At 49.1% G+C, this 17,391-nt stretch overlaps 1 protein-coding gene across 5 annotated transcripts in view; it reads right to left on the reverse strand.

Annotated features, from left to right (window-relative positions):
* fbxo41 (F-box protein 41) overlaps positions 1 to 17,391 on the reverse strand; it is a 548,611-nt gene that overhangs the window by 204,963 nt on the left and 326,257 nt on the right. Inside the window, exon 13 of one of the 5 annotated variants that reach the window (XM_072578272.1) lies at positions 8,027 to 8,093. The exons of the other annotated variants lie outside the window; for them this stretch is intronic. The gene's annotated coding sequence lies outside the window, so the exon portion shown is untranslated. Of the gene's footprint in view, positions 1 to 8,026; positions 8,094 to 17,391 lie in introns of those variants that run through there. 5 annotated transcript variants of the gene reach the window in all.

The following is a 17,391-nucleotide window of genomic DNA, read 5'->3' on the forward strand; positions in this document are numbered from 1 at the left end:
CTTCAACTTCCCAAATATTGATTGGAAGCTCTTTAGATCAAGTAGATTGGATGGGGCGGTGTTTGTGCAGTGTGTCCAGGAAGCTTTTCTAACGCAGTATGTAGATTGTCCAACCAGAGGGGAGGCCATATTGGATTTGGTACTCGGTAACGAACCGGGACAAGTGGTGGGCTTGTTAGTGGGTGAACATTTTGGTGATGGCGACCACAATTCTGTGACTTTCACCTTGGTTATGGAGAGAGATAGGTGCGCACAACAAGGAAGTTTCTACAATTGGGGGAAGGGAAATTACGATGCTGTAAGACAGGATTTGAGGAGCATACGTTGGGAGCATAGGCTGTCAGGGAAGGATGTGGTGGAAATGTGGGACTTTTTCAAGGAGCAGATACGACGTGTCCTTGATATGTATGTACCGATCAGGCAGGAAAGAAATGGTCGTGTGAGGGAGCCTTGGTTGACGAGGGAGGTTGAATGTCTAGTAAAGAGGAAGAAGGAGGCTTACATAAGGTTGAGGAAACAAGGTTCAGACAGAGCAGTGGAGGGATACAGGATAGCCAGAAGGGACCTGAAGAAAGGGATTAGGAGAGCTAAGAGAGGGCATGAAAAATCCCTGGCGGATAGGATCAAGGATAACCCCAAGGCATTCTATGCGTATGTGAGAAACCTGAGAATGACGAGAACGAGGGTAGGTCCGATCAAGGACAGTGGTGGGAGACTGTGTATTGAGTCGGAAGAGATAGGAGAGGTCTTGAACAAGTACTTCTCCTCAGTATTTACGAACGAGAGGGACTGTATTGTTGAAGAGGAGAGTGTGAAACGGACTGATAAGCTAGAAGAGATATCTGTTAGGAAGGAAGATGTGTTGGACATTTTGAACAACTTGAGGATAGACAAGTCCCCCGGGCCTGACGGGATATATCCTAGGATTATGTGGGAAGCAAGAGAGGAAATTGCAGTACCGTTGGCAATGATCTTCTCGTCTTCACTGGCAACGGGGGTGGTACCAGGGGACTGGAGAGTAGCAAATGTTGTGCCCCTGTTCAAAAAAGGGAATAGGGATAACCCCGGGAATTACAGGCCAGTTAGTCTTACTTCTGTGGTAGGCAAAGTAATGGAAAGGGTACTGAGGGATAGGATTTACGAGTATCTGGAACGGCACTGCTTGATTAGGGACAGCCAGCACGGATTTGTGAAGGGTAGGTCTTGCCTTACAAGTCTTATTGAATTCTTCGAGGAGGTGACCAAGCATGTGGATGAGGGTAGAGCAGTGGATGTAGTGTACATGGATTTTAGTAAGGCATTTGATAAGGTTCCCCATGGTAGGCTTATGCGGAAAGTCAGGAGGCATGGGATAGAGGGAAATTTGGCCAATTGGATAGAAAACTGGCTAACCGGTCGAAGGCAGAGAGTGGTAGTAGATGGTAAATTTTCAGCATGGAGTCCAGTTACAAGTGGAGTTCCGCAGGGATCAGTTCTGGGTCCTCTGCTGTTTGTAATTTTTATTAATGACTTAGATGAGGGAGTCGAAGGGTGGGTCAGTAAATTTGCAGATGATACAAAGATAGGTGGAGTTGTGGACAGTGAGGAGGGCTGTTGTCGGCTGCAGAGGGACTTAGATAAGATGCAGAGCTGGGCTGAGGAGTGGCAGATGGAGTTCAACCCTGCCAAGTGTGAAGTTGTCCATTTTGGAAGAACAAATAAGAATGCGGAATACAGGGTTAATGGTAGGGTTCTTGGTCAGGTGGAGGAACAGAGGGATCTTGGGGTCTATGTACATAGATCTTTGAAGGTTGCCACTCAGGTGGATAGAGTTTGTAAGAAGGCCTATGGAGTATTATCGTTCATTAGCAGAGGGATTGAATTCAAGAGTCGTGAGGTGATGTTGCAGCTGTACAGGACTTTGGTTAGGCCACATTTGGAGTACTGTGTGCAGTTCTGGTCGCCTCACTTTAGGAAAGATGTGGAAGCTTTGGAGAGGGTGCAGAGAAGATTTACCAGGATGTTGCCTGGAATGGAGAGTAGGTCGTACGAGGATAGGTTGAGAGTTCTCGGCCTTTTCTCGTTGGAACGGCGAAGGATGAGGGGTGACTTGATAGAGGTTTATAAGATGATCAGAGGAATAGATAGAGTAGACAGTCAGAAACTTTTTCCCCGGGTACAACAGAGTGTTACAAGGGGACATAAATTTAAGGTGAAGGGTGGATGGTATAGGGGAGATGTCAGGGGTGGGTTCTTCACCCAGAGAGTGGTGGGGGCATGGAATGCGCTGCCCGTGGGAGTGGTAGAGTCAGATTCATTGGCGACCTTTAAGCGGCATTTGGATAGGTACATGGATGGGTGCTTAATCTAGGATAGAAGTTCGGCACAACATCGTGGGCCGAAGGGCCTGTTCTGTGCTGTATTGTTCTATGTTCTATGTTCTATGTTCTATGAAGTCTCCGGCCAGAATGACCGGCCTGGACGTAGCCAGCAGCAGTGGAAGCTGTTGCAGGACGGCCAACCGTTCACTCTTACCCACTGGGGCGTACACGTTGATTAGTCTCACGGGAGCGTTTCTGTATTTGACGTCCACGACGAGGAGGCGCCCGCCCACCACCTCCTTAACCTCGGAGATGGTGAAGTTGCCTCCCCGCAACAGGATACCCAGGCCGGAGGCGCGGCTATCGTTGCCCCCCGACCACACTGACGGCCCGTGGGCCCACAAGCTCGACCATCTCCTGTAACTGCTGAGGTGCGGTATCCCGCACTCCTGCAGAAACAGGACATCGGCTTTGACGTTGGCCAGGAAGGCCAGCGTTGAAACACATCGCGTAGCCGCTTTAATGCTACGCACATTTATGCTGGCAATTTTAAACCCCATTTTAACAGTTTGCGGGGTTACCAGTGTCCATTTTCTTCTGGTCTTGCTCCAGTGGGGTAGCTGCGTGCATCCCCGTGGTGACAGCAAACTGCTGGACCTTCCCAGGGCTGAGGTAGTTGTCCGGCTCCACGCTGGAGTCATTTCCCCGCTCTGGTGTCATCGTGTCAGACCCAGGGTCCGCATCGCCCCGTTCTCCATCTGACATCAGGGCTGTCACTGGGACGCTGCTCCCAGTTCCCTGGAGCTGTGGGCCGGTGGGTACCCCTTGGTTCTCACCGGGTAGGGGGAGGCCTTCACCCATCCCCTCAGAGGGATCGTCTTTTCCTTCTTGGGCGGTGTTGCCCTCCTTTCTCCCCACGGCGCTCTGCCTCTTCCTCCGGAGGCGACCCTTCTTGCGCCCGTCCTCACCCTCGGAGGAGCTGCCTGTATCCTCCTCTTGGAGGTGTCTCTTCCCCCTTCGCTTGGTGGCTTTGGGGCCCTCGAGAGGTTTCCTTTTCCTGTTTTTAACGATAATCCACTGCTCTGCCTCCTTTGATCCCTCCTCTTCCATTTCCTCCGTCTGTCTTGCAGGAGCTTGGGTCGGCTGCTGCATCTCCCCGCTGTCTGCTGCCTGCTCCTCTACAACTTTCCCTTCCTTCTGGGTGCCTCCAGGCACCGTTCCTTTGCTGATTCGCGGTACCTCGTTAGACTTTGTCGGTCCGCGGCTCGTGTTGCCACCTCCGGCCATCTGTGCGTAGGTGGCGGCTCCTCGTCTCGGGCAGGCCTTGTACATGTGGCCCGCCTCCCCGCACAGGTTGCAGCTCTTTTCCTCCCGACAGTCCTTTGTCAAGTGACCCTCCTGTTTGCAGTTCCTGCAGATGGTCACTTTGCAATCCACCGCCACGTGTCCCGACTTCCCGCAGGTTCGGCACACTTTGGGCTGCCCTGCATATGTCAGGTAGCCTCTGCTCCCTCCGATTGCGAAGCTCGAGGGTGGGTGGAGGATGTTCCCACTGTCATCGGCCCTCAGAGTTACCTTGACCTGCCTCTTACTGGTCCAGATCCCAAAGGGGTCGATCACATCGGTGGCTTCTCCCTCGACTTGGACGTACCTTCCCAGGAAGGTCAGGACATCAGCCGCTGGAACGTAGGGGTTGTACATATGGATTGTAACAACCCGGTTCCTCTGTGCAGGAAGCACACACAATGGCGTCGCCGACAAGATGGAGAACAGCGGCTCCCCTTCCTTCTCCTTGAAGACCTTCAGGAGCTGTTCGCACTGCTTCACGCTTCTGAAGGTCACATCGAAGTAGCCTGCCCCAGGGAAATCCTGCAGGCAGTACACGTCCGCTGCAGCAAACCCACAGCATCCCAACAGAACCTTCTTAATAAACAAGGTGCGGTCGAGCGGTGTACGATCCTCAATCTTCTTCACAGTCACCCTGACTGTGTTCCGAACACCCTGCCCAGGGCTGCGGGCAGCTGTTGAGGCCATAGCTCTGAGGTTGGCTGGTCCCTGAATTGGCATTAGGCCGAAGCCAGTATGAACATCCACCAAGAGCAGGTCAGCACAACCAAACGATCCTCCAACGTCCAATCACGATCCAGCGATGATCTCCTCACTAGCTCTGATGACTCGCAAGCTGTTCTGATAAGAACAGATGCTAGATCCTAACCCCGTCCTGGGAGAACCACCTTGGTGATCATGGTATCTCCCCTGCCAGGTAAGTATGCTCAATATTCTCACTCGCTCAAACCCAACAACAGCCCATACCTCTCACACTGCAGGCAGTACACGTCTGTGGCTGCAAGGCCGCAACACTCCAGCAGAACTTTCTTCACAAACACCGTCCGATCCACCGGTGTGTGCTCCTCCACCTTCTTCACAGTCACCCTGACTGTGTTCCGAATGCCCTGGCCCGGGCGGCGAGTGGCTGCTGAGGCCATAGCTCAGAGGTTGGCTGGTCCCTGAATTGGCGTTAGGCCGAAGCCAGCATGAAGATCCACCAAGAGCAGGTCAGCACAACCAAACGATCCTCCAACGTCCAATCACGATCCAGCGATGGTCTCCAGCAGCTCCGACGACTCTCAACACGACCCCCGCAGTTTTTCCCCCGCCAGCACGCTTCTGCTGCGTCGAACCTCCAACACTCGAGCAGAATCTCTTCCTCTGGTCCTCAGGAACGACACATATTCCGAGCCAAAAGGCCGTCCCCCCAGATGGTCCAACCAGAGGGGAGGCCATATTGGATTTGCTACTCGGTAATGAACCGGGACAAGTGGTGGGCTTGTTAGTGGGTGAACATTTTGGTGATGGTGACCACAATTCTGTGACTTTCACCTTGGTTATGGAGAGAGAGAGGTGCGCACAACAAGGTAGATTTTACAATTGGGGGAAGGGAAATTACGATGCTGTAAGACAGGATTTGAGGAGCATACGTTGGGAGCATAGGCTGTCAGGGAAGGATGTGGTGGAAATGTGGGACTTTTTCAAGGAGCAGATACGACGTGTCCTTGATATGTATGTACCGATCAGGCAGGAAAGAAATGGTCGTGTGAGGGAGCCTTGGTTGACGAGGGAGGTTGAATGTCTAGTAAAGAGGAAGAAGGAGGCTTACATAAGGTTGAGGAAACAAGGTTCAGACAGAGCAGTGGAGGGATACAGGATAGCCAGAAGGGACCTGAAGAAAGGGATTAGGAGAGCTAAGAGAGGGCATGAAAAATCCCTGGCGGATAGGATCAAGGATAACCCCAAGGCATTCTATGCGTATGTGAGAAACCTGAGAATGACGAGAACGAGGGTAGGTCCGATCAAGGACAGTGGTGGGAGACTGTGTATTGAGTCGGAAGAGATAGGAGAGGTCTTGAACAAGTACTTCTCTTCAGTATTTACGAACGAGAGGGACTGTATTGTTGAAGAGGAGAGTGTGAAATGGACTGATAAGCTAGAAGAGATATCTGTTAGGAAGGAAGATGTGTTGGACATTTTGAACAACTTGAGGATAGACAAGTCCCCCGGGCCTGACGGGATATATCCTAGGATTATGTGGGAAGCAAGAGAGGAAATTGCAGTACCGTTGGCAATGATCTTCTCGTCTTCACTGGCAACGGGGGTGGTACCAGGGGACTGGAGAGTAGCGAATGTTGTGCCCCTGTTCAAAAAAGGGAATAGGGATAACCCCGGGAATTACAGGCCAGTTAGTCTTACTTCTGTGGTAGGCAAAGTAATGGAAAGGGTACTGAGGGATAGGATTTACGAGTATCTGGAACGGCACTGCTTGATTAGGGACAGCCAGCACGGATTTGTGAAGGGTAGGTCTTGCCTTACAAGTCTTATTGAATTCTTCGAGGAGGTGACCAAGCATGTGGATGAGGGTAGAGCAGTGGATGTAGTGTACATGGATTTTAGTAAGGCATTTGATAAGGTTCCCCATGGTAGGCTTATGCAGAAAGTCAGGAGGCATGGGATAGAGGGAAATTTGGCCAATTGGATAGAAAACTGGCTAACCGGTCGAAGTCAGAGAGTGGTAGTAGATGGTAAATATTCAGCATGGAGTCCAGTTACAAGTGGAGTTCCGCAGGGATCAGTTCTGGGTCCTCTGCTGTTTGTAATTTTTATTAATGACTTAGATGAGGGAGTCAAAGGGTGGGTCAGTAAATTTGCAGATGATACAAAGATAGGTGGAGTTGTGGACAGTGAGGAGGGCTGTTGTCGGCTGCAGAGGGACTTAGATATGATGCAGAGCTGGGCTGAGGAGTGGCAGATGGAGTTCAACCCTGCCAAGTGTGAAGTTGTCCATTTTGGAAGAACAAATAAGAATGCGGAATACAGGGTTAATGGTAGGGTTCTTGGTCAGGTGGAGGAACAGAGGGATCTTGGGGTCTATGTACATAGATCTTTGAAGGTTGCCACTCAGGTGGATAGAGTTTGTAAGAAGGCCTATGGAGTATTATCGTTCATTAGCAGAGGGATTGAATTCAAGAGTCGTGAGGTGATGTTGCAGCTGTACAGGACTTTGGTTGATGGAATTTAACGTGAGCAAGTGCGAGGTCTTGCACTTTGGCAAAAAGAATACAGGAATGGACTACTTTCTAAATGGTGAGAAACTTAATAAAGCCAAAGCACAAAGGGATCTGGGAGTGCTAGTCGAGGATTCTCTAAAGGTAAACATGCAGGTTGAGTCTGTGATTAAGAAAGCGAATGCAATGTTGTCTCTTATCTCAAGAGGGTTGGAATATAAAAGCAGAGATGTACTACTAAGACTTTATAAAGCTCTGGTTAGGCCCCATTTGGAGTACTGTGTCCAGTTTTGGTCCCCACACCTCAGGAAGGACATACTGGCACTGGAACGTGTCCAGCGGAGATTCACACGGATGATCCCTGGAATGACAGGTCTAGCATATGAGGAACGGCTGAGGATACTGGGGTTGTATTCGTTGGAGTTTAGAAGATTAAGGGGAGATCTAATAGAGACGTACAAAATAATACATGGCTTTGAAAAGGTGGATGCTAGAAAATTGTTTCTGTTAGGCGAGGAGACTAGGACCCGTGGACACAGCCTTAGAATTAGAGGGGGTCATTTCAGAACGGAAATGCGGAGACATTTCTTCAGCCAGAGAGTGGTGGGCCTGTGGAATTCATTGCCACGGAGTGCAGTGGAAGCCGGGACGCTAAATGTCTTCAAGGCCGAGATTGATAGGTTCTTGTTGTCTAGAGGAATTAAGGGCTACGGGGAGAACGCTGGCAAGTGGAGCTGAAATGCGCATCAGCCATGATTGAATGGCGGAGTGGACTCGATGGGCCGAATGGCCTTACTTCCACTCCTATGTCTTATGGTCTTATGGTCTTATGGTCAGGCCACATTTGGAGTACTGTGTGCAGTTCTGGTCGCCTCACTTTAGGAAAGATGTGGAAGCTTTGGAGAGGGTGCAGAGAAGATTTACCAGGATGTTGCCTGGAATGGAGAGTAGGTCGTATGAGGATAGGTTGAGAGTTCTCGGCCTTTTCTCGTTGGAACGGCGAAGGATGAGGGGTGACTTGATAGAGGTTTATAAGATGATCAGAGGAATAGATAGAGTAGACAGTCAGAAACTTTTTCCCCTGGGTACAACAGAGTGTTACAAGGGGACATAAATTTAAGGTGAAGGGTGGAAGGTATAGGGGAGATGTCAGGGGTGGGTTCTTCACCCAGAGAGTGGTGGGGGCATGGAATGCGCTGCCCGTGGGAGTGGTAGAGTCAGATTCATTGGCGACCTTTAAGCGGCATTTAGATAGGTACATGGATGGGTGCTTAATCTAGGATAGAAGTTCGGCACAACATCGTGGGCCGAAGGGCCTGTTCTGTGCTGTATTGTTCTATGTTCTATGTTCTATTAAGTTATTAAGCCAATACTGTCTTGGTTTCAGTGTGCATGCTAATTAAGCTCTCTTGCACTTGCAGTCTCAGTAGCCATTCCAAGTTGGTACTGCTATGCAAATTCATCAACCTTCTAATTATAAATTCAGCTTTCACATGTCATTCAAACACTTTTCTCTTTATTTGTTGGGTATATTTATTTTCTGAAACAGAATATCATGGGACAGTAACTTTTCAATTGAAATGTGGTTCAATGGGAAAGACCTGTTTCCTCCCCTGCACACATCACTTTGATTAGTTCAAAATGACAATAACAGAGGCTAGGAAGGTGGATGTGGTCTCAGTTGTTCAGCTTGTAGATTTAAAAAACTCATCCTAGTGACAGAAGGCAGTAGTCGGAGCCGTAAGAAGAATGAAGAATGTCCTGCTCACAGCGCTAATGCCATTTTATCAGGTATTAACGATAATTAATTCAGTTCTTGTCTATCAAAATACTAAGCTGAAAATGTGTTGCTGGAAAAGTGCAGCAGGTCAGGCAGCATCCAAGGAACAGGAGAATCGACGTCTCGGACATAAGCCCTTCTTCCTGAAGAAGGGCTTATGCCCGAAACGTCGATTCTCCTGTTCCTTGGAAGCTGCCTGACCTGCTGCGCTTTTCCAGCAACACATTTTCAGTTCTGATCTCCAGCATCTGCAGTCCTCACTTTCTTATCAAAGTACTAATCCAAGATCTTGCAGATTTCATGCATTTCTTTTCTACTCCACCCTCTTCAGATCAACACGTGCCTCTGGGCATTGGGATGTTCAGCTGAGAGACACTTTGGCTGTACCATCAAACTACTAAACTGTTCAATTTACTAAACATGATGGAATTCTGCACACTCGTTTTCCTCTATTGTTGTGGTTCTGTTCGCTGAGCTGGGAATTTGTGTTGCAGACGTTTCGTCCCCTGTCTAGGTGACATCCTGAGTGCTTGGGAGCCTCCTGTGAAGTGCTTCTGTGTCGTTCCCTCCGGTGGTGGTTTGTACCTGCCGCTTCAGGTTGTCAGCTCCAGCTCTCCGCTGACACATGGTGTAAGGATTTGATTCTTTCAACATTTGTGCAGGAACCAGAGTTATTCGTATGTGGCACTTAGGCGGTTGGCACAGGATTCCCATTTCCTGGCTTGTCTTAGCATCTCTCACCTGTAGGTGTTCAAAGTTTGTGAGAAGATTTGTAGCTCGGGCGCTCGTTGTTGTGGTTCTATTCGCCGAGCTGGGAATTTGTGTTGCTGACATTTTGTCCCCTTTCTGATAACAGACAGTAATTGCACAGAAAACACAGCAACATAGCCATAACAACATTTTTGGGAAAAGAGCTCAGGAAACTTTGTGCCAGATTTTAAATTATTTGGATTTCCTATTACAACTTCTGACACAACCAGAAATTATAAAGCAGTAAATGCTGGAAATCAGACAGCACCTAAGAATAAAACAAACAAGATGTTGGATACAAACCCCATGGATTCACTGACACAGAGGTAGAAGGGTGGAGTATAGTCTGTGACCCCCCCCCCAGGGCAGGAGCAGAGACCAGTCACTGTTTTCATTCGGTGAATGCCTGTTCCATCTTTGGTGTCCAGTGCACTTTCGTTGGCTGCTTTGGTGAGGCTGCCTCCGGTAGGGGCTGGTCAATGGCACAGTGGTGCAGGATCCAGTGCTTTCAATAATTCACCATCCCCAGGAAAGCCTGAGTGGTGTTCTTGTGGCTGGCGGGGAAGTTGAGTGATGGCCGTGGCTTTCTCTCTAGATAGAGGCCTGAGGCCATGTGAGCGTGTGTACCGGCAGAGTTGCATTTTCTCCATGGAGATCCTGTGTCCATTCTTTGCCAGACAGCAGAGCAATGCGACAGTGTCCTGCATACGCGCTTCAGTGGAGGTGGAGGCCAGTAACAAACTCTGTATTGGAGGAGGGTGCTGTGGTATGGCAGGTGTAGGGTGGAAAGGGTATAGTGTAGACTGTGTGGGGCTCTTCATAACCCTGGTCCATGTGTACTGGCAGCTGCCAAACGTAAAAGTGAAAAGGTTCTGACTCTTGAGACAATTTGATGGAGGAAAAAGACTGAACAGAGGATGGTCACAGAAAAGCAGATGGTGGAGGCAGGGATACTAGCATTCGTGTCCGGGAACACTGGTCACCTGGGTTTTGGGATGGGTGTATTACAGGGACTGGTCGTTGGAGCCAGGACACCCTGTAGTAGGAGGGAGTCAGTCACCGGTTTGATCCCTTCTACTGCCGCTGGGAATAGTGGGTATTGCTGTAGAAACGGCAGGATGGCTCCCTGCTTGAGTGTGACTCTGACTCTGGCGGGGTAGGGCAGACCTCACCTGGCCTGAATGGTTGGGGTGCTGTGTCCATAGTGATGCCGGGAGGTCCGCTAGCAACAGGGGTTTTTTTGTAGGAGGGGGCAGTGCCTGTGGTAAACGTGGCCTGGAGTGTTGCAGGAACGCAGCACACACAGAACTCATCCTGCCCAAGTTGGGCAACCTCTACCAGGGGGATGGGACCAGACTAAAGGGTGCAAATTGGAGGGGTACACTTAAAAGAGACCCCAACCCTGGTTCAACTGAAATAACTCTTAAATGCGTGCGAGCAGTACCAGGTGCAGCTGGAGTTAGAAGGGTCTGAGGTTCCAGGACTGTGGGAAATTGCTACCCGCAGTCTGGGATTTCCAGTGAGAGACTCTAAGGGGAGCAGTGGATGCTGGCATCCAACTTGCACAATGTCTGCCCACCCAGGAGGGCCACTGGGCATGAAGCAGAAATTATTGCAGTATTGGGGACAGTGACGGGTCCTATGCTGAAGTTGACAGGATCAGATAATAACTACCATGGGTGCTCCATACTCCCTGATGAGATACAGCAATCTTTAAAATTATGTGGGCCCCCCAAAAACAAAATTTAATTATGCCAGTATAATTTTCTGAATGCAGTGTTGTGGTTTGGGAGATTTAGAACAGTCTTTAGAGTCGGTTTTACAATTTTGTTTTGTATTTTAATTAAGCCATATAAAGTTCACGTTTATTCTCATGCAGAATCATGCTGTACCTCAGTCCAGGATGCCAAGTGTTACTTTCACTGTATTATACCATATCATTGAATTTTAATATATTATTTTTTAAATAAACACTCAAAGTTTGTGAGAAAATTTGTAGCTTGGGCGCTCGTTGTTGTGATTCTGTTCGTCGAGCTGGGAATTTGTGTTGCAGACGTTTCGTCCCCTGTCTAGGTGACATCCTCAGTGCTTGGGAGCCTCCTGTGAAGCGCTTCTGTGATCTTTCCTCCGGCATTTGTAGTGGTTTGAATCTGCCGCTTCCGGTTGTCAGCTCCAGCTGTCCGCTGCAGTGGCCGGTATATTGGGTCCAGGTCGATGTGCTTATTGATTGAATCTGTGGATGAGTGCCATGCCTCTAGGGATTCCCTGGCTGTTCTCTGTTTGGCTTGTCCTATAATAGTAGTGTTGTCCCAGTCGAATTCATGTTGCTTCTCATCTGTGTGTGGCTACTAAGGATAGCTGGTCGTGTCGTTTCGTGGCTCAAGTGTCCATTGTGCAGCTGCCCCTCGTTTTGTTGTGGGGGCCCTGTGTAGTTTCTGGATGGTTTCCAATTCCCCCAAGTGCTTTGTTTCCTCCCTCTCCTCCTCCATTGACTAGATTCTTGGGTGGAGGTTGAGTCGGTTTCTGTGCTGGTTCCGTCTCTCCTCTCTCTCTCTCTCTGTCCATCCTTCTGTGGAATCCTCACTTTGTTTTTTTCCTTCTTGCTGGAGGGTGACCGCTTACTGTTGTTTTGGGGGTGCTCTGTTCACATTGCCACTGCTCACCATTTGAGGATGTGCCCCCCCACCCTATGGTCTTGGATATGTCTTATACAGGGTCTGCTCCCCCCACCACAGGTTGTGGTTTCCTTGCATTGCTGGCAGTCTCTGGTGTCTCCTCTTTACAGTTCCTGCACACAGTCATCTTGCACTTGGCCGCGATGTGCCCTGACCTCCCACAGGTTTTCCCCGCCTCTCTCTCACCTCCTGTGCACCTTTGAGGATGAAGAACCTCTTGATGTTCCCTTTTACTGTTTCCCACCAGTCTGCTGGGGACTCAAAGAGGGGCTTCACGGTTCTCCAACCTGCGTAATCCTTCTTGAGCTCCTTGATGTTTCCTGGGGTCAACAGCTTAGTGTTCAGTTTCCACGTTCCCTTACCAGCCCGCTGCTCGTCCTGTAGGTGACAGTCGGCCAGCAGGAGGCAGTGGTCAGAGAAGAACACCGGCTAGATGTCAGTGGATCTGACCAAGAGCGTTCGGGACACAAACAGGTAATTTATCCTTGAGCGGATAGACCCGTCTGCCCGTGACCAGGTGTATCTACGCTGCGCTCCATCTGCAGGGGCGCTGAAGACGTTGCGCAGCTTAGCGTCTTTTACCGTTTCCATCAGGGTTCTGAATGTGGTGTCCAGTTTACTGTCTCTTCTTCCCCCCCCCCCCACCCCCCAACTCCCTGCCGGATCGTCCATCTGCATCAATGATACATTGAAGTTTCTGGCCAGAATGACCGGCCTGGACATAGCCAGCAACAGTGGAAGCTGCTGCAGGACGGCCAACTGTTCACTCTGACCCGCTGGAGCGTACACATTGATTAGTCTCGAGAACGTTTCTGTACATGACATCAGTGACGAGGAGGTGCCCGCCCACCACCTCCTTAACCTCGGAGATGGTGAAGTTGCCTCCTTGCAATGGGATACCCAGGTCAGAGGCGCGGCTATCGTTGCCCCCTGACCAAACGTCTGCTGCTTGGAATCCATTGCACTCCAACAGAATCTTCTTCACTAACACAGTCTGATCAACTGACGTACACTCCTCCACCACCTTCAGTTACCCTGACTGTGTTCCGGATCCCCTGGCGTGGGCTGTGGGTGGCTGCTGAGGGGCCATTGCTCCAGGTTAGCTTCTCCCTGATTGTGCCCATGATGCCTATTCCCTAACCCTCCCCAACTTCTTTTTTTTACAACAACTAATGAAACATGATTATGTGAATCCCAGGTGGCAAGTTCGGTCGGGTTCAGAGGTGTGTTATGCTCCAACCTCTGTTTCTCATGGTAGGGGTTAGGAGTGTTTAAACGCCCTGACCATGATGTGGTTAGGAAAAAGAACCTGAGATACAGTGGTCATGAAGACCAATGTTTCAGAGACGAGTGATCATGCAGAGGACTGCAAGAGATCAATCATTTTAAGTAAAAGTGAAAATGGAGCTGACCTGTCAGACAGAGACCACTTTAAATGTAGGTAATAGAAATGATGGTGAAAGCAAAGGGGAGGTAGGGATCTGATTTGGAGACTATCCAAATGCGCAGAAATTTGAAGGACTTAGCCAACTTCGAATTTTATCAGCATGCACAGGAATAAAGTTGTGATGTGGTGGTGCCAGTGTTGGACTGGGTTGAACAAAGTTAAAAATCACACAACAGCAGGTTATATAGGGGAAAAAGTGAGAACAGCAGATGTTGGAGATCAGAGTCAAAGCGGGTGGCGCTGGAAACTCTCAGCTGGTCAGGCAGCATCTGCGGAGCAGGAGAGTTGAGCTCACAGGTTTATTGGGAAGAACGAGCTGTTGGATTGTTGTTCCTTTATCAGGAAGAAGTGAGATCCATTTGAGTTTTGATATATCAGAAACAGTTATACCTTGCCTTGTCTGGCTGTCAGGAGCTGTTTCATCACTTGGATCACCGAATCAGTGCATTTGTCAAACGGGTACCAAACAGAGGGTCTGAATCCTTTCTGGGTTAAAAATCACAACAGCAGGTTATAGTCCAACAGGTTTAATTGGAAGCACTAGCTTTCGGAGCGCTGCTCCTTCATCAGGTGGTTGTAGAGGGCTCAATTGTAAGGCACAGAATTTATAGCAAACATTTACAGTGTGATGTAACTGAAATTATACATTGAAAAATACCTTGATTGGTTGTTGAGTGTTTCATCTGTTGGAATACTATGATAGCTTAACTTCTTTCATGTGTAAATCACAAAACTTTTTAAAAAAAAAAGTTGCATTCTCAGATGAACTAACAATGTGTGTGTGTGTGTGTGTGTGTGTATAGTGTCTTACTGTGAGGGGGTGCATGTGGGATTGTGTGTCTGGGCTGGGTTGTGAGTGTCAGAGAGTGGATATGTGTGTGCGTGAGTGTAGAGTGGTCTAAGTCTCTGAGAGGATGCATGTTTGAGTATGGGAGTGTGTCTGTAAGGTTGTGTGTGTGTGTGTGTGTGTGTGTGTGTGTGTGTGTGTCTGTGCGTGTCGTGTGTGTGTACAGGAGTGTGTGTGTGTGTAGGAGTATCTGTGTGTCTGTATAGTGCAATGGTGATCACCTATAATGTGACATGAACCCAAGGTCCCGGTTGAGGCCCTCCCTATGGGTACCAAACTTAGCTATCAGCCTCTGCTGCTGCCTGTCCCGAAGTCTGCCTTGGAGGATGGTCACCCGAAGGTCCGAGGTCGAATGTCCAGGACCACTGAAGTGTTCCCCAACTGGGAGGGAACCCTCCTGTCTGTGGATTGTTGTGCGGTGCCCATTCATCCGTTCTCGTAGCCTTTGCTCGGTTTCCCCAATGTACCATGCCTCCGGGCATCCTTGCCTGCAACGTATAAGATAGACAACGTTGGCTGAGTCACATGAGTACCTGCCATGTCCAAGGTGGGAGGTGTTCCCACACGTAATAGTGGTATCAATGTCCACACTCTGACACATTTTGCAGTGCCTACCGTGACAGGGTTGTATGGAGTTGTCCTGAGAGCCAGGCAGCTTGCTATGAACAATGATCTGTTTGAGGTTTGGCAGTTGTTTAAAGGCAAGTAGTGGAGGTGTGGGGAAGGTCTTGGTGAGGTGCTCATCCTCATTGATAATGTGTTGCAGATCACGAAGAACATGGCATAATTTTTCAGCCCCTGGGAAGTACTGAACAACGAAGGGTACCCTGTCGGTTGCAGCACGTGTCTGTCTCCTGAGGAGGTCATTACGGTTCCTTGCTGTGGCACATCGGAACTGGCGGTCGATGAGTTGGGCATCGTACCCTGTTCTTGTGAGTGTGTCCCTGAGTACTTCCAGGTGTCTGTCACGTTCTTCCTCATCTGAGCAGATGCGGTGTATGTGTAGGGCTTGTCCATAGGGAATGGCTGTTTTAATATGTTTTGGGTGGAAGCTGGAGAAGTGTAGCATTCTGAGGTTGTCTGTGGGTTTGCGGCAGAGTGTGGTGCTGAGGTGTCCATCCTTGATGGAGACACATGTGTCCAAAAATGAGACAGATAGTCGAGAGTAGTCCATGGTGAGTTTGATGGTGGGATGAAACTTGTTGATGTCACTGTGTAGTTTTATCAGTGACTCCTCGTCGTGGGTCCAGAGGAAGAAAATGTCGTCAATGTACCTGGTGTACAATGTCGGTTGGAGATCCTGCATAGAGAAGAAGTCTTGTTTGAACCTGTGCATGAAGATGTTGGCATATTGGGGTGCAAATTTGGTCCCCATGGCTGTTCCATGTGTCTGGATGAAGAATTGGTTGTCAAAGATAAAGACGTTGTGATCGAGGATAAAGCGGATGAGTTGTAGGATGGTGTTTGGAGATTAGCAGTTGTTGCTATTGAGTACTGAGGCTGTTGCCGCAATGCCATCATTGTGGGGGATGCTGGTGTAGAGTGCGGAAACATCCATTGTGACGAGGAATGTTCTGGGTTCGACTGGTCCGCGGGTGCTGAGTTTCTGTAAGAAATCTGTAGTGTTGCAACAGAAGCTGGGAATCTCCTGTACAATAGGTTTCAAGATGCCTTTGACGTAGCTGGAGAGACTCTCACAAAGGGCCCCATTGCCCGACACGATGGGACATCCTGGTGTGTTGGCTTTGTGTACCTTTGGAAGGCAGTAGAAGTTGCTTACACGAGAAGTACGTGGGATAAGGGAGCGTAGGGAACTCTGAAGGACTGGATCCAAAGTCCTGATCAATGTGTTTAGTTGACGGGTGTGTTCTTTGCCGGATCGGCCGGTAGTTGCCTGTAGTGTTCCTGGTTGATCAGTTGTCGGTACACTTCCTTGCAGTAATCTGTTCTATTCTGAATGACAATGGCTCCTTCTTTATCTGCTGGTTTGATGACAACGTTATGATTGGTTTTGAGAGCATGGATGGCATTGCATTGTGAACAGGTGATGTTTTGCTCGACCTTGTGGGTGCGGCTGGTGAATCTGGCATTTATATATTTCCTGACGGTTTGAGGATACATGTCAAGCCCAGGGCAGCGGCCCTCTGGTGGGCTCCAAGTTGACACCTTCTTTGGTCACTCCTCTGCAATAGACAATAGGTACAGGAGTAGGCCATTCTGCCCTTCGAGCCACCACCATCATTCATTATGATCATGGCTGATCATCCTCAATCAGTATCCTGTTCCTGCCTTATCCCCATAACCCTTGATTCCACTATCCTTAAGAGCTCCATCCAACTCTTTCTTGAAATTATCCAGATACTTGGCCTCCCCTGCCTTCTGGGGCAGAGCATTCCACACACCCACCACTCTCTGGATGAAGAAGTTTCTCCTCAACTCTGTTCTAATTCTTAAACTGTGTCCTCTGGTTCAGGACTCACCCATCAGCGGAAACATGCTTCCTGCCTCCAGAGTGTCCAATCCTTTAATAATCTTATACTTCTCAATCAGATCCCCTCTCAGCCTTCTAAACACAAGGGTATACAAGCCCAGTCGGTCCAATATTTCAACGTAAGATAGTCCCTCCATTCCAGGAATTGACATCATGAACCTACGTTGCACTCCCTCAATAGCCAGAATGTCCTTACTCAAATTTGGAGACCAAAACTGCACAATATATTCCAGGTGCGGTCTCACCAGGACCCTGTACAGCTGCAGCAGGACCTCTTTGCTTCTATACTCGATTCCTCTTGTTATGAAGGCCAGCATGCTATTAGCTTTCGTCATTGCCTGCTGTACCTGCATGCTGGCTTTCATTGACTGATGTACAAGAACACCTAGATCTCTCTGTACTGCCCCTTTACCGAACTTTACTCCATTTAGGTAGTAATCTGCCTTCCTGTTCTTGCCACCAAAGTGGATAACCAGACATTTATCCACATTAAACTGCATCTGCCATGCATCTGTCCACTCACCTAGCCTGTCCAGGTCACC

This window comes from Chiloscyllium punctatum, chromosome 1, assembly GCF_047496795.1.
Source record: "Chiloscyllium punctatum isolate Juve2018m chromosome 1, sChiPun1.3, whole genome shotgun sequence".
Lineage (NCBI taxonomy): Eukaryota > Metazoa > Chordata > Chondrichthyes > Orectolobiformes > Hemiscylliidae > Chiloscyllium > Chiloscyllium punctatum.